We start from the raw sequence: 21,773 nt of genomic DNA, 5'->3' as shown, positions 1-21,773 counted from the left end.
TATAAACACCATGTGTAGATCCTTCTTTCTCTCCCTATTCTGCTCTACCAATCTCCTCACCAAATGAATGGCTTCCGTAGTCGATCGGCCCGGCTTAAATCCAAACTGATTCTCGGAAATAGACACACTCTTCCTCACCATGACTTCCACCACCCTCTCCCAAATTTTCATAGTATGACTCAACAGCTTGATACCCCTATAGTTATTGCAGTTTTGGATATCACCCCTTGTTCTTGTACAAAGGAATCATCGTACTCCACCTCCAGAATTCTACCGGGATCTCGTCTGGCCCAGTCGCTCTTCCCCTGCTCATCTTACGCATCACTCTCATGTTGTCACGACCCAATTTCACCTATAGGTCGTGATGGCGCCAAACACTACAGCTAGGCAAGCCAACAAATAAATTAAATATATATCAATTATTTTCAGAATAATTTTCTAAGTAATTTTATTATTTTTCTAGAAATATTAAAGAAATTTGAAAAGATACTATTTAACTTAAATCCAAGAAAATAATACAATTCCAAATTCTACCAATGTGTGTGCCAAGACTTGGTGTCACAAGTGTATGAGCATCTAGTAGATTATACAAAACTCCAAATATTGTCTGAAATAAAATAGACAGAATGTAAATGCAAGAAGAGACACCGGTAGCTGCAGAACGGCTCAGAAAGGCAGCGCGCCACTACGCCTCTGGATAACGTGGGTGTAAGATGATAGGTCCTCCACTAGTACTTGCCTCAGGTCCTGCACAAAAAGTGCAGCAAGTGTAGTATGAGTACGTAAACAACGTGTACCCACTAAGTATCAAGCCTAATCTCGAAATGGTAGACACGAGATGGCCGAATTTGACACTCACTAAGGGTCAATAATAATAAATAAAATAAAAATAGCAATATCTAGATCAACATGATTTATAGAATTTACAATGATTTTCTTTAACCAGCAGAAATAATTAAATTCCTTCAAATGCAACAATTCTCAATATATTAATTAAATTCCTTCAATTCCAATAAATTTCCAATTTATGAATTAGCTTTACAAGCTGCAATAAACCATCAATGTATCGTGTAATTATTATTATTATTAGGCACGATTTCTGCCGAGGTCGTACGGCCCGATCCAGAGTGTCGTGTACACTGCCGAGGGACGTGCGACACGATCTATAGATGCATCTATCCTGTTCGGCCGGCTCCACAAGAAAGGAGGACATTTTTTATGTACCTCCGGAAGGAGAGTATATTTATTATAAGATAAATTCGGGAGGATGAACAATTTCTTTTAACAGTTAATTAATTTAAACAGAAAATTAATCATATGTGATTTTCATCTTTTAATATTTTTATCTAACAATTCACAATATATATATATATATATATATATATATATATATATATATATATATATATATATACACACATATATATATATATTAAACAAACAATACAATTTGCACAAGTAATTCATGCTTTGAGTCCTAAACTACCCGGACTTTAGCATTAATAGTAGCTACGCACGGACTCTCGTTGCCTCGTGCGTACGTAGCCCCCACAATTAGCAACAATTATTACTTTAATTACCTATGGGGTAATTTCCCCCTCACAAGATTAGACAAGAGACTTACCTCGTCTTGCTCCAATTTAATCCACTAGTAGGTCTTTTCCTCGATTATCCAACTTTGATTGGCTCGAATCTAACCAAAAATAATTCGATACAATCACTAAAAATTATAGGAATCAATTCCATAAGAAAATACTATATTTTTCAATAAAAATCCGAAATTAATTAAAAATTCGTCCGTGGGGCCCACGTCTCGGAATCCGGCGAAAGTTACGAAATCCGACAACTCATTTAATTTCGAGTCCAACCACACCAGTTTCACTCTATTCCGACTCCGAATCGATACCGAAATCTCAAAAATTCATTTCTATGAGATTTCTAAAATTTTCCAAATTTCAATCTCAAAACACTAATTAAATGGTGAAAACAATGATATATTCGTGTATATTGACCAAATCCGAGTTAGAATCACTTACCCCAATGTCTTTCCTTGAAAATCTATCAAAAGTCGCCTCTACTCAAGCTCCAATTTGTTAAAAATGACGAATGGGACGAATGCCCTCCTTTATAATTTTGCCCAGGCAGCTCTCGATCATGACCTCGATCCTCGACCTCGATCGTGGTTCGATCATGGCCCTCGAGCCTTTGCCTTCGATCATGACCCTCGATCTTGGGTCTCGATCACAGCCCAGAATTTCCAATAGAAGAGAAAAATTGCAGCAACTGTTTTAAGTCCAACTTTTGATCCGTTAACCATCCGAAACTCACCGGAGGCCCTCGGGACCTCAACCAAATATACCAACAAGTCCTAAAACATCATACGAACTTATTTGAAACCTCAAATCACATAAAATGTCGCTAAAACCACGAATTATGCTCCAAGTCAAGCTTAATGAAACTTAAAATTTCCAACTTTTACATTCGATGTCGAAACCTATCAAATCAAGTCCGATTGACCTCAAATTTTGCACACAAGTCATAAATGACATAACGGAGCTATGAAAAAGTCAACTTCCCGGTCAAACTTCCAAACTTAATTTCCTATTTTAGCCATTTCAAGTCTAATTTAACTACGGACTTCCAAATAAAATTTCGAACACGTTCCTAAGTCCAAAATCACCATACGAAGCTGTTGGAATAGTCAAAATTCTATTCTGAGGTCGTTTTCTCAAAATGTTGACCGAAGTCAAACTTGGCCTTTTAAAGCCAACGTAAGGAACCAAATGTTCCGATTTCAACCCAAACACTTCCAAATCCCGAACCAACCATCCCCGTAAGTCATAAATCATTAAAAGCACATACGGGAAGTTTTATTTTAGGGAACGGAGTTCTAAAAGTCAAAATGACCGGTTGGGTCATTACATTCTCCACCCCTTCAACAAACGTTCGTCCTCGAACGGGTTTAGAATTATACCTGAAGTGCTGAATAAGTGTGGATATCTGCTCCGTATGTTTTCCTCGGCCTCCCAAGTCGCTTCCTCAACTGGTTGGCCCCTCCATTGGACTTTTACTGCAAAAATCCTCTTGGACCTCAACTGGCGAACCTGTTTATCAACAATGGCAACTGGCTCCTCTTCATAACCCAAGCTATTATCTAGCTGAACTGTGCTGAAGTCAAACACATATGATAGGTCGGCATGATACTTCTGGAGCATAGAAACATGGAAAACCGGATGAACTCCCTATAGGCTGGGAGGCAATGCAAGCTCATAAGCAACCTCCCCAACTCGTCTCAATACCTCAAATGGGCCTATAAACCTTGGGCTCAATTTTCCCCTTTTCCCAAATCTCATGATTCTTTTCATCGGCGAAACTTTCAAGAGAACTTTTTCACCCACCGTAAATGATAAATCACGCGCTTTATGATCTGCATAACTCTTCTGTCTGGACTGTGCTGTACGAAGTTGCTCCTGAATCAACTTTACCTTTTCCAAGGCATCTTTCACCAAATCAGTACCATATAACTTAGACTCACCGGGCTCAAACCATCCGATGGGTGAACGACATCGCCGACCATATAAAGCCTCAAATGGAGCTATCTCGATGTTGGATTGGTAACTGTTATTATAAGCAAACTCGGCCAAAGGCAGGAAACGATCCCACTGACCTCCAAAGTCAATCACACATGCCCTGAGCATATCCTCCAAAATCTGAATTGTCCTCTCTGACTGTCCATCGGTCTGCGGATGAAAGGCTGTGCTGAGCTCTACACGGGTCCCCAACTCACTCTGTACTGCTCTCCAGAAATGTGAAGTAAACTGAGGGCCTCTATCTGATATGATGGAAATTGGCACACCGTGCAACCGAACTATCTCCTGAATATAAATCTGGGCCAACCTCTCTGAAGTATACGTAGTCACAACAGGAATAAAATGTGCCGACTTGGTCAACCTGTCAACAATCACCCAAACTGCATCAAACTTCCGCAAGGTCCGCGGCAACCCAACTACAAAGTCCATAGTGATGCGTTCCCATTTCCACTCTGGTATAGTCATCTGCTAAAGTAGGCCACCCGACCTCTGGTGCTCATATTTAACTTGCTGGCAATTTAAACTATGTCCTTTTTCATTCGTCGCCACCAATAATGCTGCCTCAGGTCACGATACATCTTCGTAGCACCTGGATGAATAGAATACCGAGAACTGTGTGCCTCCTCTAGGATCTTTTTCCTAAGTCCATTCACATTAGGAACACATAGACGATCCTCGAGTCGCACAACACCATCCACTCCAATAATAACTTCCTTGGCACCATCCCGTAGTACCGTTTCTCGAAGAACCATTAAGTGTGGATCATCATACTGGCAAGCCTTGATCTGCTCAAATAGTGAAGACTGAGCTACAACACATGCAAGAACTCGGTTGGGCTCTGAAATATCCAGTCGCACAAGTCTGTTGGCCAAGGACTAAATATCTGAAGCTAATGGCCTCTCCTCTGCTGAAATGAAAGCCAAACTACCCATACTCTCCACCTTTCTACTCAAGGCGTCTGCAACCACATTTGCTTTGCCCGGATGATACAGGATAGTAATATCATAATCTTTTAGTAACTCAAGCCATCTGCACTGTCTCAAATTTAGGTCCCTCTGCTTGAACAAATGCTGCAAACTGCGATGATCAGTGTAAACTTCACAAGACACCCCATAACGATAATGCCTCCAAATCTTTAGAGCGTGAACAATCGCAGCTAACTCCAAATCATGTACCGGATAATTCTTCTCGTGGGGCTTCAGCTGACGTGAAGCATATGCAATAACTCGCCCTTCCTGCATCAATACACAACCCAAGCCAACGCGTGAAGCGTCACAATACACGGTATACATCCCCGAACCGGAAGGCAACACTAACACTGATGTTGTAGTCAATGCTGTCTTGAGCTTCTGAAAGCTCGCCTCACAATCATCGGACCATCGGAACGGAGCACCCCTCTGGGTTAATTTGGTCAAAGGTGCTGCAATAGATGAAAAATCTTCCACGAACCGACGATAATAACCTGCTAAACCCAGAAAACTCCTGATCTCAGTCGCCGAAGTGGTACGATGCCAATTCTGAACTGCCTCAATCTTTTTGGGATCAACCTTAATACTCTCGCCTGATATAATATACCCCCAAAATGCTACAGACTCTAGCCAGAACTCACTTTTGGAGAACTTAGCATATAGCTTTTGTTCCCGCAATGTCTGAAGCACTACTCTCATATGCTGCTCATGCCCCTCCTTACTGCACGAGTAGATCAAAATGTCATCAATGAAGACAATGACAAACAAATCAATATATGGCATGAATACCCTGTTCATCAGATCCATAAACGCTGTCGGGGCGTGAGTTAAACCGAAGGACATCACCAGAAACTCATAATGACCATATCTAGTCCGGAAAGCAGTCTTCGGAACATCCGAATCCCGAATCTTCAACTGATGGTACCCTGACCTCAAGTCGATCTTAGAGAACACCGTAGCACCCTGCAACTAGTCAAATATTTCTCACTAATGCTCTGATACCATGTGAGAAGGCACGGGAGAAAATATGTTATTGATATTGGATGATAAATACAATACAAGAGGTCCCTATTTATAGCTATACACTACAAGGAGATATTACTCCTCTTCCAATGTGGGACAAGACTACACTATACATATCTATAAACTAACACTCCCCCTCAAGCCGGTGCATACACATCATATGTACCGAGCTTGTTACACATGTAACTAATACGAGAACCAGTAAGAGACTTAGTGAAAATATCTGCTAGTTGATCATTCGACTTTACAAACTTTGTAACAATATCTCCTGAAAGTATTTTTTCTCTGACAAAGTGACAGTCGATCTCAATGTGTTTAGTCCACTCTTGGAACACCGGATTTGACGCAATATGAAGAGCAGCTTGGTTATCACACACTAGTTCCATCTTGCTGATTTCTCCGAACTTTAACTCCTTGAGCAACTGCTTGACCCAAACTAACTCACACGTCGCCATAGCCATGGCCCGATATTTGGCTTCGGCGCTAGATCGAGCAACTACATTCTGTTTCTTGCTCTTCCACGAGACCAAATTACCTCCTACTAGAACACAATATCCAGACGTAGAACGTCTATCAAAAGGTGATCCTGCCCAATCAGCATCTGTGTACCCAACAATCTGCTCGTGGCCTCGATCCTCGAATAGTAATCCTTTGCCTGGAGCTGACTTTATATACCGAAGAATGCGAACAACTGCATCCCAGTGACTATCACATGGAGAATCCATAAACTGACTTACAACACTCACCGGAAAAGAAATGTCAGGTCTAGTCACTGTGAGGTAATTCAATTTGCCAACCAACCTCCTATATCTCGTAGGGTCTCTAAGAGGCTCCCCATGTCCAGGCAGAAGCTTAGCATTCGGATCCATAGGAGAGTCAATAGGTCTGCAACCTATCATTCCAGTCTCCTCAAGAATGTCTAAGGCATACTTCCGGTGTGAAATAACAATACCTGAGCTAGACTGAGCGACCTCAATACCTAGAAAATACTTCAATCTGCCCAGATCCTTAGTCTGGAAGTGCTGAAAGAGATGTTGCTTCAGATTAGTAATACCATCCTGATCATTACCAGTAATAACAATATCATCAACATAAACCACTAGATAAATACACAGATTAGGAGCAAAATGCCGATAAAACACAGAGTGATCAGCCTCACTACGAGTCATGCCGAACTCCTGAATAATTGTGCTGAACTTACCAAACCAAGCTCGAGGGGACTGTTTCAAACCATATAGTGACCGAACTCCTGAATGCCGATAAAACACAGAGTGATCAGCCTCACTACGAGTCATGCCGAACTCCTGAATAATTGTGCTGAACTTACCAAACCAAGCTCGAGGGGACTGTTTCAAACCATATAGTGACTTGCGCAATCTGCACACACAACCATTAAACTCCCCCTGAGCAACAAAACCAGGTGGTTGCTCCATATAAACTTCTTCCTCAAGATCACCGTGGAGAAAAGCATTCTTAATGTCTAACTGATAAAGAGGCCAATGACGTACAGCAGCCATGGACAAAAAGAGACGAATAGATGCTACTTTAGCCACGGGAGAGAAAGTATCACTATAATCAAGCCCAAAAATCTGAGTATATCCTTTTGCAACAAGACGAGCCTTAAGCCGATCAATCTGGCCATCCGGGCCGACTTTGACTGCATAAACCCAACGACAACCAACAGTAGACTTACCTGCAGGAAGAGGAACAAGCTCCCAAGTGTCACTTCGCATGTAAAGCAGACATCTCGTCAATCATAGCATGTCGCCATCCTGGATGAGATAGTGCCTCACCTGTAGACTTAGGGATAGAAACAGTGGACAAAGAAGATATAAAAGCATAATGTGGTGACGACAGACGATGATAACTTAAACCGACATAGTGGGGATTTGGATTAAGTGTGGATCGTACACCTTTGCGGAGTGCAATTGGTTGACTAAGAGGAGACAAGTCCGTAGTAGGTGCAGAATCTGATGCGGGGCGTGAATCACCTGGGCCTGATGCTGGATGTGGACGACGATGATAAGTCAAGAATGGTGGAGCTGCAGAAGGTTGAATTGGATTATGTGGAGGAACTGGAGCTATAGGTGGTGGAGCTACAACCGGAGCTGTAGCCGGAAAAATGGCCGGAACCCTCGCCGGAAAAGTTATTGCCGGCGCGTGGAGGGGCGTGGCGGCTTTTTTGCCGGATAAAATTTCAGGGGTTGGTAGTCGGAGGGTGATCTACCTCGTGGTGGTGTTGGTTTTAGCACAACACCGACAGAAAGTGACTTTCACTTAGACAAGCCTTAGGTCACCGGAAAAATTACACGATGACTAAGTTCTTTCTTCCCGGTTAACGCTGGAATGACGCACAGCGATCTTTTCTCACTAATGCTCTGATACCATGTGAGAAGGCACGGGAGAAAATATGTTATTGATATTGGATGATAAATACAATACAAGGAGATATTACTTCTCTTCCAATGTGGGACAAGACTACACTATACATATCTATAAACTAACAGTTCTTAATAATGACTTTGTTCAATTGGCGATTATCAATACACATTCGCATTGTTCCATTCTTCTTCTTCGCAAATAATACCGGTGCACCCCAAGGCGATACACTCGGTCTGACGAACCCTTAGGCTAGTAACTCTTCAAGTTGTTCTTTCAATTCTTTCGGAGCCATGCGATACGGTGGGATAGATATAGGCTGGGTATCTGGAGCCAAGTCAATACAGAAATCAATATCACGATCAGGTGGCATACCTGGAAGATCTGAAGGAAATACATCGGAGAACTCTCGAACTACAGGCACTGAATCAATAGCCGGAGTCTCTGCAGTAGTATCCCGAACTATATGCACTAAATCAATAGCAGGAGTCTCTGCAGTAGTATCCCGAACATAGGCTAGATAAGCCAAACAACCCTTCTCAACCATGTGTTGAGCCTTTATAAAAGAAATAACTCGATTAAATGAACTAACAGGCGAACCCTTCCACTCCAGCTTAGGCAATGCTGGAATAGCCAAGGTAACAGTCTTGGCATGACAATCTAGAATAGCATGATATGGAGATAACCAGTCCATGCCCAGAATAATTTCAAAATCGGTCATCTCAAGCAATAGGAGATCTGCTCTAGTTTCATAACCACAGAATGTAATAATACAGGACCGGTAGATCCGGTTCACAACAACAGAATCGCCCACAGGAGTGGACACATAAACAAGAGTACTCAAGGACTCTCGAGAAACACCTAAGAATGGAGCAAATAGAGATGACACATATGAATACGTAGATCCTGGATCAAATAATACTAAGGCATCTTTGCCGCAAACAGAAATAATACCTATAATCACGGCATCTGAGGCCTCTGCATCTGGTCTGGCCGGAAAAGCATAGAACCGAGCTGGAACGCCAACTGGCTGGCCTCCGCCTCTAGGACGGCCCCTACTCGCGTGTCCTCCACCTCTTGGTGGTCGGACAACTGGTGGAGCAATTGGTCCGGTAATCATAGGCTGCTGAAGAGTTGTTACGAGTTTACCCCGAAGCCTGGGGCAGAATCTTCGTATGTGACTGGGATCCCCGCACTCATAACAACTCTTCGGTGCGATGGGCTGCTGACTAAGAGTCTGGCCCTGGGGAACTGAATACCCACTGGGAGGACCCTGAATAGCTGGTGGGCGATAAAAACTCTCTGGTATAGCACTGAGATAGGATCGCACTGGAGCACCTCGAGGAGGCGGTGGTGCTGGATATGGGGGCCTGCTGGACTGCCCTCTCACGAACTGACATCTGCCCCAGACTGAGCACCTCTAAACTCTCCAGAATACCTGAACCGCTTATCTCTCATAACCTGCTCTCGGCTCCGCTAACGTACACCCTCAATCCTGCGAGCTATCTCTACGACCAGCTCATAAGAAGTACCCATCTCAACCTCTCGAGCCATAATGGCCTGAATGCCAGTATGTAAACCCGCAACAAACCTCCGCACTCTCTCCGCCTCAGTAGAGAGTATCATAAGTGCATGGCGAGATAACTCAGAGAACCTCGACTCATAATCGGTCATTGACATCTGACCCTGCTGGAGCTGCTCAAACTAAAACCGCAACTCTTCCCTCTGAGAGGGTGGAATATACATGTCCAGAAAAATACGAGTGAACCTGTCCCACGTCATGGGAGGAGAATCTGCTGGTCTGCCAAGAACATAAGACTGCCACCATCTACGGGCTTTGCCCTGTAGCTGAAATCTACCCCATGAGACTCCAATATCCTCATGTTGTACAGTCTATCCTTGCACCGATCAATGAAATCCTAGGGATCCTCATGTCGCTCACCCCCAAAGACAGGAGGATGTAGTCTAGTCCATCTGTCCAATAGTTTCTGCGGATCAGCGGCTACAGCTGGCCTGGGCTACACGGTTAGAGCACCCTGGGTCTGATATACAGCAGTTGCCTGCAGCATACGACCCATAACATCCTGGATTCCCGGTGCATATGTGAAATACACCGGAGTTGGCTCTGCCACATGCACCTCATCTTGTTCCTCAACAATGGGGTTCTCTACTGGACCCACTGACGGCATAACTGGAACAGTCCTAGGACGTCCTCGCCCTCTACCACGGGTTGGAGCCCTCCCTCGGCCTCTAGCAATTGGGGGAGTAGCTCTTCCCTGGTCTGGAACCTCATTAGAGCTTGTTCTCACCATCTGTGAGATAATAAGATAAGGATATTTAGTACTACATCAATTGCACGATGGAATATGAAGAAAGGTAGTTTCCTAACACCCGCCTCTCGAAGATAAGTACAGACGTCTCCGTACCGATCCGCAAGACTCTACTAGGTCTGCTCATAACTTGTGAGACCTACGTGAACCTAGTGCTCTGATACCATGTTGTCACGACTCAATTTCACCTATAGGTCGTGATGGCACCCAACACTACCGCTAGGCAAGCCAACAAATAAATTAAACATATATCAATTATTTTCAGAATAATTTTATAAGTAATTTTATTATTTTTCTAGAAATATTAAAGAAATTTGAAAAGATACTATTTAACTTAAATCCAAGAAAATAATACAATTCCAAATTCTACCAATGTGTGTGCCAAGACTTGGTGTAACAAGTGTATGAGCATCTAGTAGATTATACAAAACTCCAAATATTGTCTGAAATAAAATAGACAGAACAACGTGTACCCACTAAGTATCAAGCCTAATCTCGAAGTGGTAAAGACGAGATGGCCGAATTTGACACTCACTAAGGGTCAATAATAATAAATAAAATAAAAATAGCAATATCTAGATCAACATGATTTATAGAATTTACAATGATTTTCTTTAACCAGCAGAAATAATTAAATTCCTTCAAATGCAACAATTCTCAATATATTAATTAAATTCCTTCAATTCCAATAAATTTCCAATTTATGAATTAGCTTTACAAGCTGCAATAAACCATCAATGTATCGTGTAATTATTATTATTAGGCACGATTTCTGCCGAGGTCGTACGGCCCGATCCAGAGTGTCGTGTACACTGCCGAGGGACGTGCGGCGCGATCCATAGATGCATCTATCCTGTTCGGCCGGCTCCACAAGAAAGAAGGACATTTTTTATGTACCTCCGGAAGGAAAGTATATTTATTATAAGATAAATTCGGGAGGATGAACAATTTCTTTTAACAGTTAATTAATTTAAACAGAAAATTAATCATATGTGATTTTCATCTTTTAATATTTTTATCTAACAATTCACAATCATATGTGAATGGGTTACGAAATCCGACAACCCATTCAATTACAAGTCCAACCATACCAGTTTCACTCAATTCCGACTCTGAATTGATACCGAAATCTCAAAAATTCGTTTCTATGAGATTTCTAAAATTTTTAAAATTTCAATCTCAAAACACTAATTAAATGATGAAAACAATGATATATTCGTGTATATTGACCAAATCCGAGTTAGAATCACTTACCCCAATGTCTTTCCTTGAAAATCTATCAAAAGTCGCCTCTGCTCAAGCTCCAGTTTGTTAAAAATGGCGAATGGGGCGAATGGCCTCTTTTATAATTCTGCCGAGGCAGCCCTCGATCATGACCTCGATCCTCGGCCTCGATCGTGGTTCGATCATGGCTCTCGAGCCTGGGTCTTCGATCATGACCCTCGAGCCCTGCCTTCAATCATGACCCTCGATCTTGGGTCTCGATCCTGAGCCTCGATCACAGCCTAAAATTTCCAGCAAAAGAGAAAAATTGCAGCAGTTGTTTTAAGTCCAACTTTTGATCCGTTAACCATCCGAAACTCACCCGAGGCCCTCGGGACCTCAACCAAATATACCAATAAGTCCTAAAACATCATACGAACTTATGTGAAACCTCAAATCACATAAAACGTCGCTAAAACCACGAATTATGCTCCAATTCAAGCTTAATGAAACTTAAATTTTTCAATTTCTACATTCGATGTCGAAACCTATCAAATCAAGTCTGATTGACCTCAAATTTTGCACACAAGTCATAAATGACATAATGGAGCTATGAAAATTTTTGAAACTTGATTCCGACCCCGATATCAAAAAGTCAACTCCCCGGTCAAACTTCCAAACTTAAATTCCTATTTTAGTCATTTCAAGCCTAATTTAACTACGGACTTCCAAATAAAATTCCGAACACGTTCCTAAGTCCAAAATCACCATACGGAGCTGTTGGAATCATCAAAATTCTTTTCCGGGGTCGTTTTCTCAAAATGTTGGCCGAAGTCAAACTTGGCCTTTTAAAGCCAACTTAAGGAACCAAGTGTTCCGATTTCAACCCAAACACTTCCAAATCCCGAACCAACCATCCCCGTAAGTCATAAATCATTAAAAGCACATACGGGAAGTTTTATTTTAGGGAACGGGATTCTAAAAGTCAAAATGACCGGTTGGGTCATTACACATAACCTCTTCGACCTTAATACGCCTACAATAGCCAAAATCACGCAGACTCTCGGAGTGCTCCAACTCACCCAGCACAATCAAAGCTAAATCCTGATCAAGAACAAACTTTCAAGACTATATTATAAAGAGTCGACTCTGGTATAACGGGATTATTCCTTGTAGATGCCTCCGGTGGAATCGAAATAATATTCCTATGTCATGCATTACTTGCTAATATCATATTAAGAGGCATGCCACTATTAGCAATAATAGCAAGTGGTCAACAACAATTTTATTGCGAAGCCACCCACTTTAGATTTGATATACCTCTTCAAACAACTTAAATAATCATCACAAATATATCAAAGCAGAGCAATGGTGCTAAATTTATAAGGAAAACAAAATTGATAATATGGGATGAAGCACTTATGGCTAAGTGTCAAACGATCGAAATAATTGCCCGGAGTTCTAGAATCGACAAAAGCTGAGACTGTAAAAGCTACCTTGCTAAAGTTATACTTTTGGCCTCAAATGAAAAAGATTCAACTGGCAAGAAATACAAAGTAAGAACAGATCCAGTATTCGGTGTCTTCTTGCTTCGTGTTGGAAACGAAGAAGAGCATCCAATAAAAGATGATTTGGTTCTTCCTGAACACTTGGTTATCAATTCCAATGGTAATGGTACTGCATTTAATAAGAGAAATATTTCTATCGTTAGATTAAAACACAATTTGTGTAAATCACACGATAGAATTAAAAAGATGTCTTAGCTAGCAGAAATTAATATATTGATCAACTAAATAAAAGGTTGCTTGCAAAATTTTATAGTAAAAATAAAATAGTTTTCAGCTTTTGACTCAGCAGAAAATGATACCAATAATTACTAGCAAGAAGAATACTTAAATACTTTAATACCAAATGGCCTTCTATCATACATGTTTGTTGTCAAGTTTATTATTTCTTACGTATGTTAGTGTCACCGTATATATAATAGACTAAGTTAAAATTGATCTTCTATTGTATATAGGTTAATTTTGAATAAAAATATGCTTATCATGCTACTGAAAAACTTACATACGTCGAATAGCTTATGTAATAGCACACATATGGTATATAGAAGTTTTGACAATAATGTCATACATGCAAAAATTATGATACTTTAATGTGCTTCTAAGTATATTCTTATCCTTGAATTCAACTTTCGTCTTCTGAAACTAAGGAAAATCCTTTTAAATTTGTGTAAAAATAATTTTTAGTATGTTTATGTTTTGTAAATATAATAAATAAAGCACAAGGACAAACAATCCTAAATATTGGACTATATTTACCGCAATATGTTTTCTTGCACGAACAACTGTATGTTGCACTTTCAAGAGGTATATCAAGATCGGCAACAAGAGTTCTGGTTAAGGCAGAGCAACCAAAACATTAGGAGGAAGCATATACAAAAAAAAAAATCCACAAAGAAGTGTTCGTTAAGATATCATCACATTAAATACTTTTAAACTATAATACATAATTACTAACTAAGATGACAAAATTGATCATTTGTGTAAGTTTTGATGATGTTCTTTTATTTTAAATTCATGTATTATGCTAATGTAATAATATTTTTCGGCATTTAGATGATTGTTGTATTATTAAACATAAAATTTCTCTCATTAATTAAATTTTATTGTTCCTTTATATAAATATATATTTAAATCATCACGTGTCATTATTAACGTGTAACGCACGTTCATAGATACTAGTTACTAGAAAAAGGAAGGTACCTTGTAGCGAGATTTTCCCTTTTTGACCTGCAGAATTTGATATTTCATGTTTTTTTAAAAGAAAAATTATGGTTGTGGCGAGTGAAATATGTTCAAATTGGGACCTGGAAAAAGTATTTATTAGATTTGACATTCAAGGCATGTTTCTCTGACTCAGAACATGGGCAAAGATCATTGCTTCACGAGACAGACTAGTATTCTCTCTGCAGCTTTAGAGTCTATTGGTAATAACTTATAGTATTCAATAATAATCCGATATCCTTGAATGAACTCCAGCTCTGAGGTTTAACCTTGTGATATATAAAGGTACATGACAAACCAAAATAGGATGATAATGTAAGAGCGAACTGCGCCTCTTCTCTCTTCTCCCCTTTTCCTCATCATTAGGTTACCTGTACTGTTTGGTATCCTTGTCATTTTTTCAGCATGGAAAACTTACATAGAAACAGAGCTGAAAGGTCTGAACCAAACTGCTTAAGGACCTTCTTGTTAATTATTATTTCATCATTTTAATCACAGTTAAAGCCCTCCCTGTCCCCAGCTGTCCCTTCTAACCCAATGCCGTGTTATTCCCGTCAATATTCCTGTATTTGTAAATATTAATTCTGCAAAATATAAGTTAACGTAATGAAACAATAATAATAAATTCGAGCCCACTGAATTCACAGTGTTTCCTTAAGGAATTTAATCCCCTCCTAGTACCCAAGGTAATGGATTATTTCCTCCCAGGATAGAACGAATAACACACTGGTGTAGCGGTACTTCAAACCCCAGTGTTTCGGCGAACACAAAGTTCGGTAGCAAATCACACTTACAGTTGCTTTGTTTGAAGTTAAAAACAATGCAGAACGAAGGAGTATATACTCAGAAAAACGTATGGAAGTTCTGAGAGGAAGGAGTGCAATGTATAGCCAATTTGTTGAGCGAATTGTATGTTGAGTTGAGTATCTTTCTTCAACATTTGCTGCTCATATATATAGCAGCCAAGAAGGAGTGCAAGACCAAACGTCCACCCTTCATGGTGGAGCAAGCATTACATGTTTGTGGAGCAAGCACTTCATGTTTGTGGAGCAAGCACTTCATGGTGGGAAGACCATTATCCGGCTGCCAAATTATCAATACACGGATTGGAAAATATCCGTTTACAAATACGGATAATCTTACGTTAATATTTACTATTAACAAATAAATTTGGTCCAAAAAATTAATCAATCAATCGATCATTTGACCGAATCCGAATCCGAATCCGAATCCGAAGCCGAAGCCAAAGCCGAAGCCGAAGCCGTAGCCGTAGCCGAAGCCGAGCCGAGCGAGCGAGCGACGACGACGGCGCGAGGCTTGCTTTCTTCTTAACTCTTTAAGAGCTACAAGAAGAGCAATTATATATATACCCACCAAAAATGTCTTCCACTTCCAATATGGGACAATGTCTCATTGTTAAGAGGGGAAACTTAAAATTTTACTCAAAATTTCATTTTTCCTCCATTTCCCATTCACCCTCATTTTAAGAATATTACATCTTAAAATGAAACCTCAACAATCCCCCACATGAATGGGGAATGGCTATATCACGGAAGTATGCATGAAAAACTGTGTGATTTACAAGCAAGGATTAATTGCATCTGGATAAGTAGGTTTCCCTTTGAACTTTCCGTAGTAAACTTATGTCGGATATACTCGGTCAATCGGTAGATTTGATATCTTTGAACCGTCGATCTTTGGTGTATACCTAGACAACCATAAGTCACACAATCAACCCTTAACCGTCTTTGGTTCTCATTGTTGTGTTCGTTTCAGCCATGAACACCGCCTGGTTTCATAAGTGCGTAGAGAACTGGCCTTACAAAGTTCTCCTTGAAGCGGCTCACACTTCACACTTAAATAGGTGATTCCTAAACGTGTCATCCTGTAGATACACTATTTGATATACCCCGTATCAAATTTAGAAATCATTAAAAAGCCTTAATGCTTTATCCTTGGTACTGAACATTGTCTCATCACGAGAATGGACTAAAATTTTATTTGACAATGTTGAACCGTCATTAATGACTTTGTTTGATCTCTTTGAACCTAGATCTTGGGATCATCAGTCTTCTAGGTAGAGTTACCGCCACAATGACTTGTTCTCGGCCATAGCCCCATTCCCTTGATGATTTCTCAACTACCTCTCTAGTTAGGCCTTTTGTAAGTGGATCCGACACATTATCACTTGACTTTACATAGTCAATTGTGATAATTCCTCTAGAGAGTAATTGCCTAACGGTTTTATGTCTTCGTCGTATATGACGAGATTTACCGTTATACATGACGCTCCCAGCCCTTCCAATTGCCGCTTGACTATCACAATGTATGCATATTGGTGCCAACGGTTTGGGCCAAAATGGAATGTCTTCCAAGAAATTCCGGTGCCATTCAGCTTCTTCACCGGCTTTATCTAAGGCTATGAATTCAGCCTCTATTGTAGAGCGGGCAATACATGTTTGTTTGGACGACTTCCAAGATACCGCTCCTCCACCAATAGTGAATACATATCCACTCGTGGACTTAGAATCAGTTGAACCGGTGATCCAATTTGCATCACAGTATCCCTCAATCACCGCAGGAAAATTACTGTAGTGCAATTCAAAGTTCTGGGTATGTTCTAAATATCCCAAAACTCGTTTCATTGCCATCCAATGAGATTGGCCTGGATTGCTCGTATATCGACTCAGTTTACTTATAGCACAAGCTATGTCTGGTCGTGTACAATTCATGATATACATTAAGCATCCCAATACACGAGCATAATCCAATTGTGATATGCTTTGGCATTTGTTCTTTGCTAATGCAAGATTCACGTCAATTGGAGTCTTTGCAACTTTAAAGCCCAAGTGCTTGAATTTTTCAAGTACTGTCTTAATATAATGAGATTGTGACAATGCCAGACCTTGAGGAGTCTTATTGATCTTAATTCCCAGAATTAAATCAGCAACTCCCAAGTCTTTCATATCAAACTTGCTATTGAGCATACGCTTAGTAGCATTTATGTTGGCAATGTCATTACTCATTATCAACATATCATCCACATATAGGCAAACAATGACTATGTGATTTGGAACATTTTTAATGTACACGCATTTATCACATTCATTTATCTTAAAACCATTTGACAACATTGTTTGGTCAAATTTCGCATGCCATTGTTTGGGTGCTTGTTTTAGTCCGTAAAGAGACTTAACAAGTCTACATACCTTCTTTTCTTTACCTGGAACCACAAACCCTTCAGGTTGTTCCATGTAAATTTCTTCCTCCAACTCTCCATTTAAGAAGGCCGTCTTAACATCCATTTGATGAATTTCAAGACCATACACTGCAGCTAATGCTACTAACATCCGTATGGACGTAATTCTTGTAACTGGAGAGTATGTATCAAAGTAGTCTAGACCTTCTCGTTGTCTATACCCTTTGACTACGAGCCTTGCCTTGAATTTATCAATAGTGCCATCATCTTTGATTTTTCTCTTAAAAATCCATTTAGAACCCAAAGGTTTATTTCCAGGAGGAAGATCAACCAATTCCCATGTATGGTTGTTCAATATGGATTCTATTTCACTATTGACTGCCTCTTTCCAAAACAATGATTCCGAAGAAGTCATAGCTTCTTTAAATGTTTGAGGCTCATTCTCCAATAAGAAAGTCACAAAATCTGGTCCAAATGAAGTAGACGTTCTTTGACGTTTACTACGTCTTGGATTCTCCTGATTACATGTACTTTCTTTTGTTTCTTCCCGAGGTCGTTTAGATCCTTCACCAAACGACTCACATTCCTTTTTATACGGATATATATTTTCAAAAAACTCAGCATTATCTGATTCTATAACCGTATTATTATGAATGTCGGGATTTTCTGATTTATGAACCAGAAATCGATATGCTTTACTATTTGTCGCATATCCTATGAAAACACAATCAACGGTTTTCGGTCCTATCTTTACCCTTTTGGGTTTAGGAACTTGCACTTTTGCCAAACACCCCCACACTTTAAAATAATTCAAGTTGGGCTTCCTTCCTTTCCATTGTTCATAAGGAATGGATTGTGTTTTGCTATGGGGCACTCGATTTAATATTCGATTAGCCGTAAGAATGGCTTCCCCCACAAGTTCTGTGGCAAACCAGAACTTATCAATAACGCATTCATCATCTCCTTTAATGTGCGATTCTTTCTTTCCGCAATCCCATTAGATTGGGGCGTGTAAGGGGCTGTTGTTTGATGAATAATTCCATATTCTAAACATATTTCTTCAAAAGGAGATTCATATTCACCACCCCTATCACTTCTTATCATTTTTACTTTCTTGTTAAGTTGCGTTTCAACTTCATTTTTGTATTGCCTGAATGCGTCTATTGCTTCATCTTTACTATTCAGTAAGTAAACATAGCAATATCGAGTACCATCGTCAATAAAAGTTATGAAATACTTCTTTCCACCGCGAGATGGTATTGACTTCATGTCACAAATATCTGTGTGAATTAAGTCTAAAGTATTTGAATTCCTTTCAACTGACTTATAAGGATGTTTAACATACTGACATTCCACACATATTTGACATTTTGATTTTTCGCATTCAAACTTGGGCAGTACTTCCAAGTTAATCATTTTTCGCAAGGTTTTATAATTGACATGACCCAAACGTACATGCCATAAATCATTTGACTCAAGTAAGTAAGAAGAAGCTGAAATATTATTATTATTTTCAACAACCATTACATTTAGGTTGAAAAGGCCCTCGGTGAGGTAACCTTTTCCCACAAATATTTCATTCTTACTAATTACAACCTTGTTGGATACAAAAATGCACTTAAAACCGTGCTTAACAAGAAGTCCAGTAGAGACTAAATTCTTTCTCATTTCGGGAACATGAAGGACATTGTTCAAAGTCATGACCTTGCCAGAAGTCATTTTTAGAAATACCTTCCCATATCCTTCAACTTTTGCTGTTGAAGCATTTCCCATATAAACTGTCTCTCCGGGTTCAGCAAGAGCATAGGTAGCAAAAGCCTCTCTAACTGCACAAACATGGCGAGTGGCTCCTGAATCAAACCACCACAGTTTAGGATTTCCCACCAAGTTACATTCAGAGAGCATGGCACACAAGTTATCAACATCATCATGGTTTACTACCATGTTTGCTTGACCCCTTTTCTTGTCTTTCTTCGGAGCACGACACTCCGTAGATTTGTGTCCGGTTTTCCCACAGTTGTAGCAGTTTCCACTGAACCGCTTCTTGCTTGGGTTGTATTTCGGACCAGAAGCCTTCTTCCTCTTTTTGTTAGCTTCAACAATATTTGCTCCCATTATTGTTGAATTTCCACGGCCTCTCCTTTCAGCAGCTTTATTGTCCTCTTCGATTCTCAACCGAACAATGAGATCTTCAAGGGACATTTCCTTTCGTTTGTGTTTCAAATAATTTTTGAAGTCCTTCCACAACGGAGGCAACTTCTCAATCATTGCTGCTACTTGGAATGCTTCGTTGATTACAAGACCTTCAGCAAGTAGATCATGAATAATCACTTGCAATTCCTGGACTTGAGTAATAACAGACTTGCTATCTATCATTTTGTAGTCCAGAAATTTTGCGGCAACGAATTTCTTCATCCCGGCATCTTCAGTCTTATATTTCTTTTCAAGCGCATTCCACAATTCTTTGGATGTCTCCATGCTACTGTATACATTATACAGATTATCATCCAGTCCGCTAAGAATATAATTCTTGCATAAAAAATCAGAATGCTTCCACGCTTCAATCACGAGAAAGCGTTCATTATCTGGAGTTTTATCCGGCAGATCAGGAACATCTTCCTTAATGAACTTCTGTAGACATAACGTAGTTAAGTAGAAGAACATCTTCTGCTGCCAGCGTTTGAAATCAATCCCGGAAAATTTTTCGGGTTTTTCTGCCGGTGCCAACGCCGGTGTTCGGCTTGTCGTTGCGTTGGCAGTCGCCATCGGAACAGCTTGGTTTTCGTTTTCAGTCATCATCTTTTCTGTAAAAGAATGACACAAACAAACGTTTAATACACGTTTTCAAACTGGAGTAAAAATCACGTAGATTATAATATCCAACAAAACGCCACGAAGGCTTAACTCTCCAAAACGGGAGTACACAAACCACAAAGGTTTTAGTTTGCAGAATAATAAGAATAACACAAGTACAGAAATAAATATTAAATTCCTTAAGATTGTTATTCCCGTCAATATTCCTGTATTTGTAAATATTAATTCTGCAAAATATAAGTTAACGTAATGAAACAATAATAATAAATTCGAGCCCACTGAATTCACAGTGTTTCCTTAAGGAATTTAATCCCCTCCTAGTACCCAAGGTAATGGATTATTTCCTCCCAGGATAGAACGAATAACACACTGGTGTAGCGGTACTTCAAACCCCAGTGTTTCGGCGAACACAAAGTTCGGTAGCAAATCACACTTACAGTTGCTTTGTTTGAAGTTAAAAACAATGCAGAACGAAGGAGTATATACTCAGAAAAACGTATGGAAGTTCTGAGAGGAAGGAGTGCAATGTATAGCCAATTTGTTGAGCGAATTGTATGTTGAGTTGAGTATCTTTCTTCAACATTTGCTGCTCATATATATAGCAGCCAAGAAGGAGTGCAAGACCAAACGTCCACCCTTCATGGTGGAGCAAGCATTACATGTTTGTGGAGCAAGCACTTCATGTTTGTGGAGCAAGCACTTCATGGTGGGAAGACCATTATCCGGCTGCCAAATTATCAATACACGGATTGGAAAATATCCGTTTACAAATACGGATAATCTTACGTTAATATTTACTATTAACAAATAAATTTGGTCCAAAAAATTAATCAATCAATCGATCATTTGACCGAATCCGAATCCGAATCCGAATCCGAATCCGAAGCCAAAGCCGAAGCCGAAGCCGAAGCCGAAGCCGAAGCCGAGCCGAGCGAGCGACGACGACGACGGCGCGAGGCTTGCTTTCTTCTTAACTCTTTAAGAGCTACAAGAAGAGCAATTATATATATACCCACCAAAAATGTCTTCCACTTCCAATATGGGACAATGTCTCATTGTTAAGAGGGGGAAACTTAAAATTTTACTCAAAATTTCATTTTCCCTCCATTTCCCATTTACCCTCATTTTAAGAATATTACATCTTAAAATGAAACCTCAACATGCCGCCTAATATTTATAAGAAGCCAAAATTATATGAACTGAGCATCTTTTTTCTTGTCTGTATTAGTGAAAAAAGGTTGTTCCATAATGGAAGTGTTTTTTTATAAGAATCCTATAATGGAAGTGTCTAATACATTTTAAAATGCCTGTCTGATTTGTGATATTTCCACTATATTCTTCACTTCATACAGTGAGAGCACACAAGGTATCAGATCACTTGACTTCTAAATTGGTTGCCTGGTATAAGGAGAAACAAGCTGTACACATTTGGATAACGAACCATAGCTCAGTAGCATTTTTCGGGAGCAACTCCCACAGAC

General features: G+C 39.9%; 1 protein-coding gene across 3 annotated transcripts in view; it reads left to right on the top strand.

Annotated features, from left to right (window-relative positions):
• The window catches only part of LOC107760716 (uncharacterized), a 30,772-nt gene that overhangs the window by 6,115 nt on the left and 2,884 nt on the right, over nt 1–21,773 (top strand). The gene's annotated exons all lie outside the window — the stretch shown is intronic.

This window comes from Nicotiana tabacum, chromosome 13, assembly GCF_000715075.1.
Source record: "Nicotiana tabacum cultivar K326 chromosome 13, ASM71507v2, whole genome shotgun sequence".
Classification (NCBI taxonomy): domain Eukaryota; kingdom Viridiplantae; phylum Streptophyta; class Magnoliopsida; order Solanales; family Solanaceae; genus Nicotiana; species Nicotiana tabacum.
The sequence above is the reverse complement of the archived record's forward strand: the minus strand, read 5'-3'. Positions and strand labels throughout refer to the sequence as shown.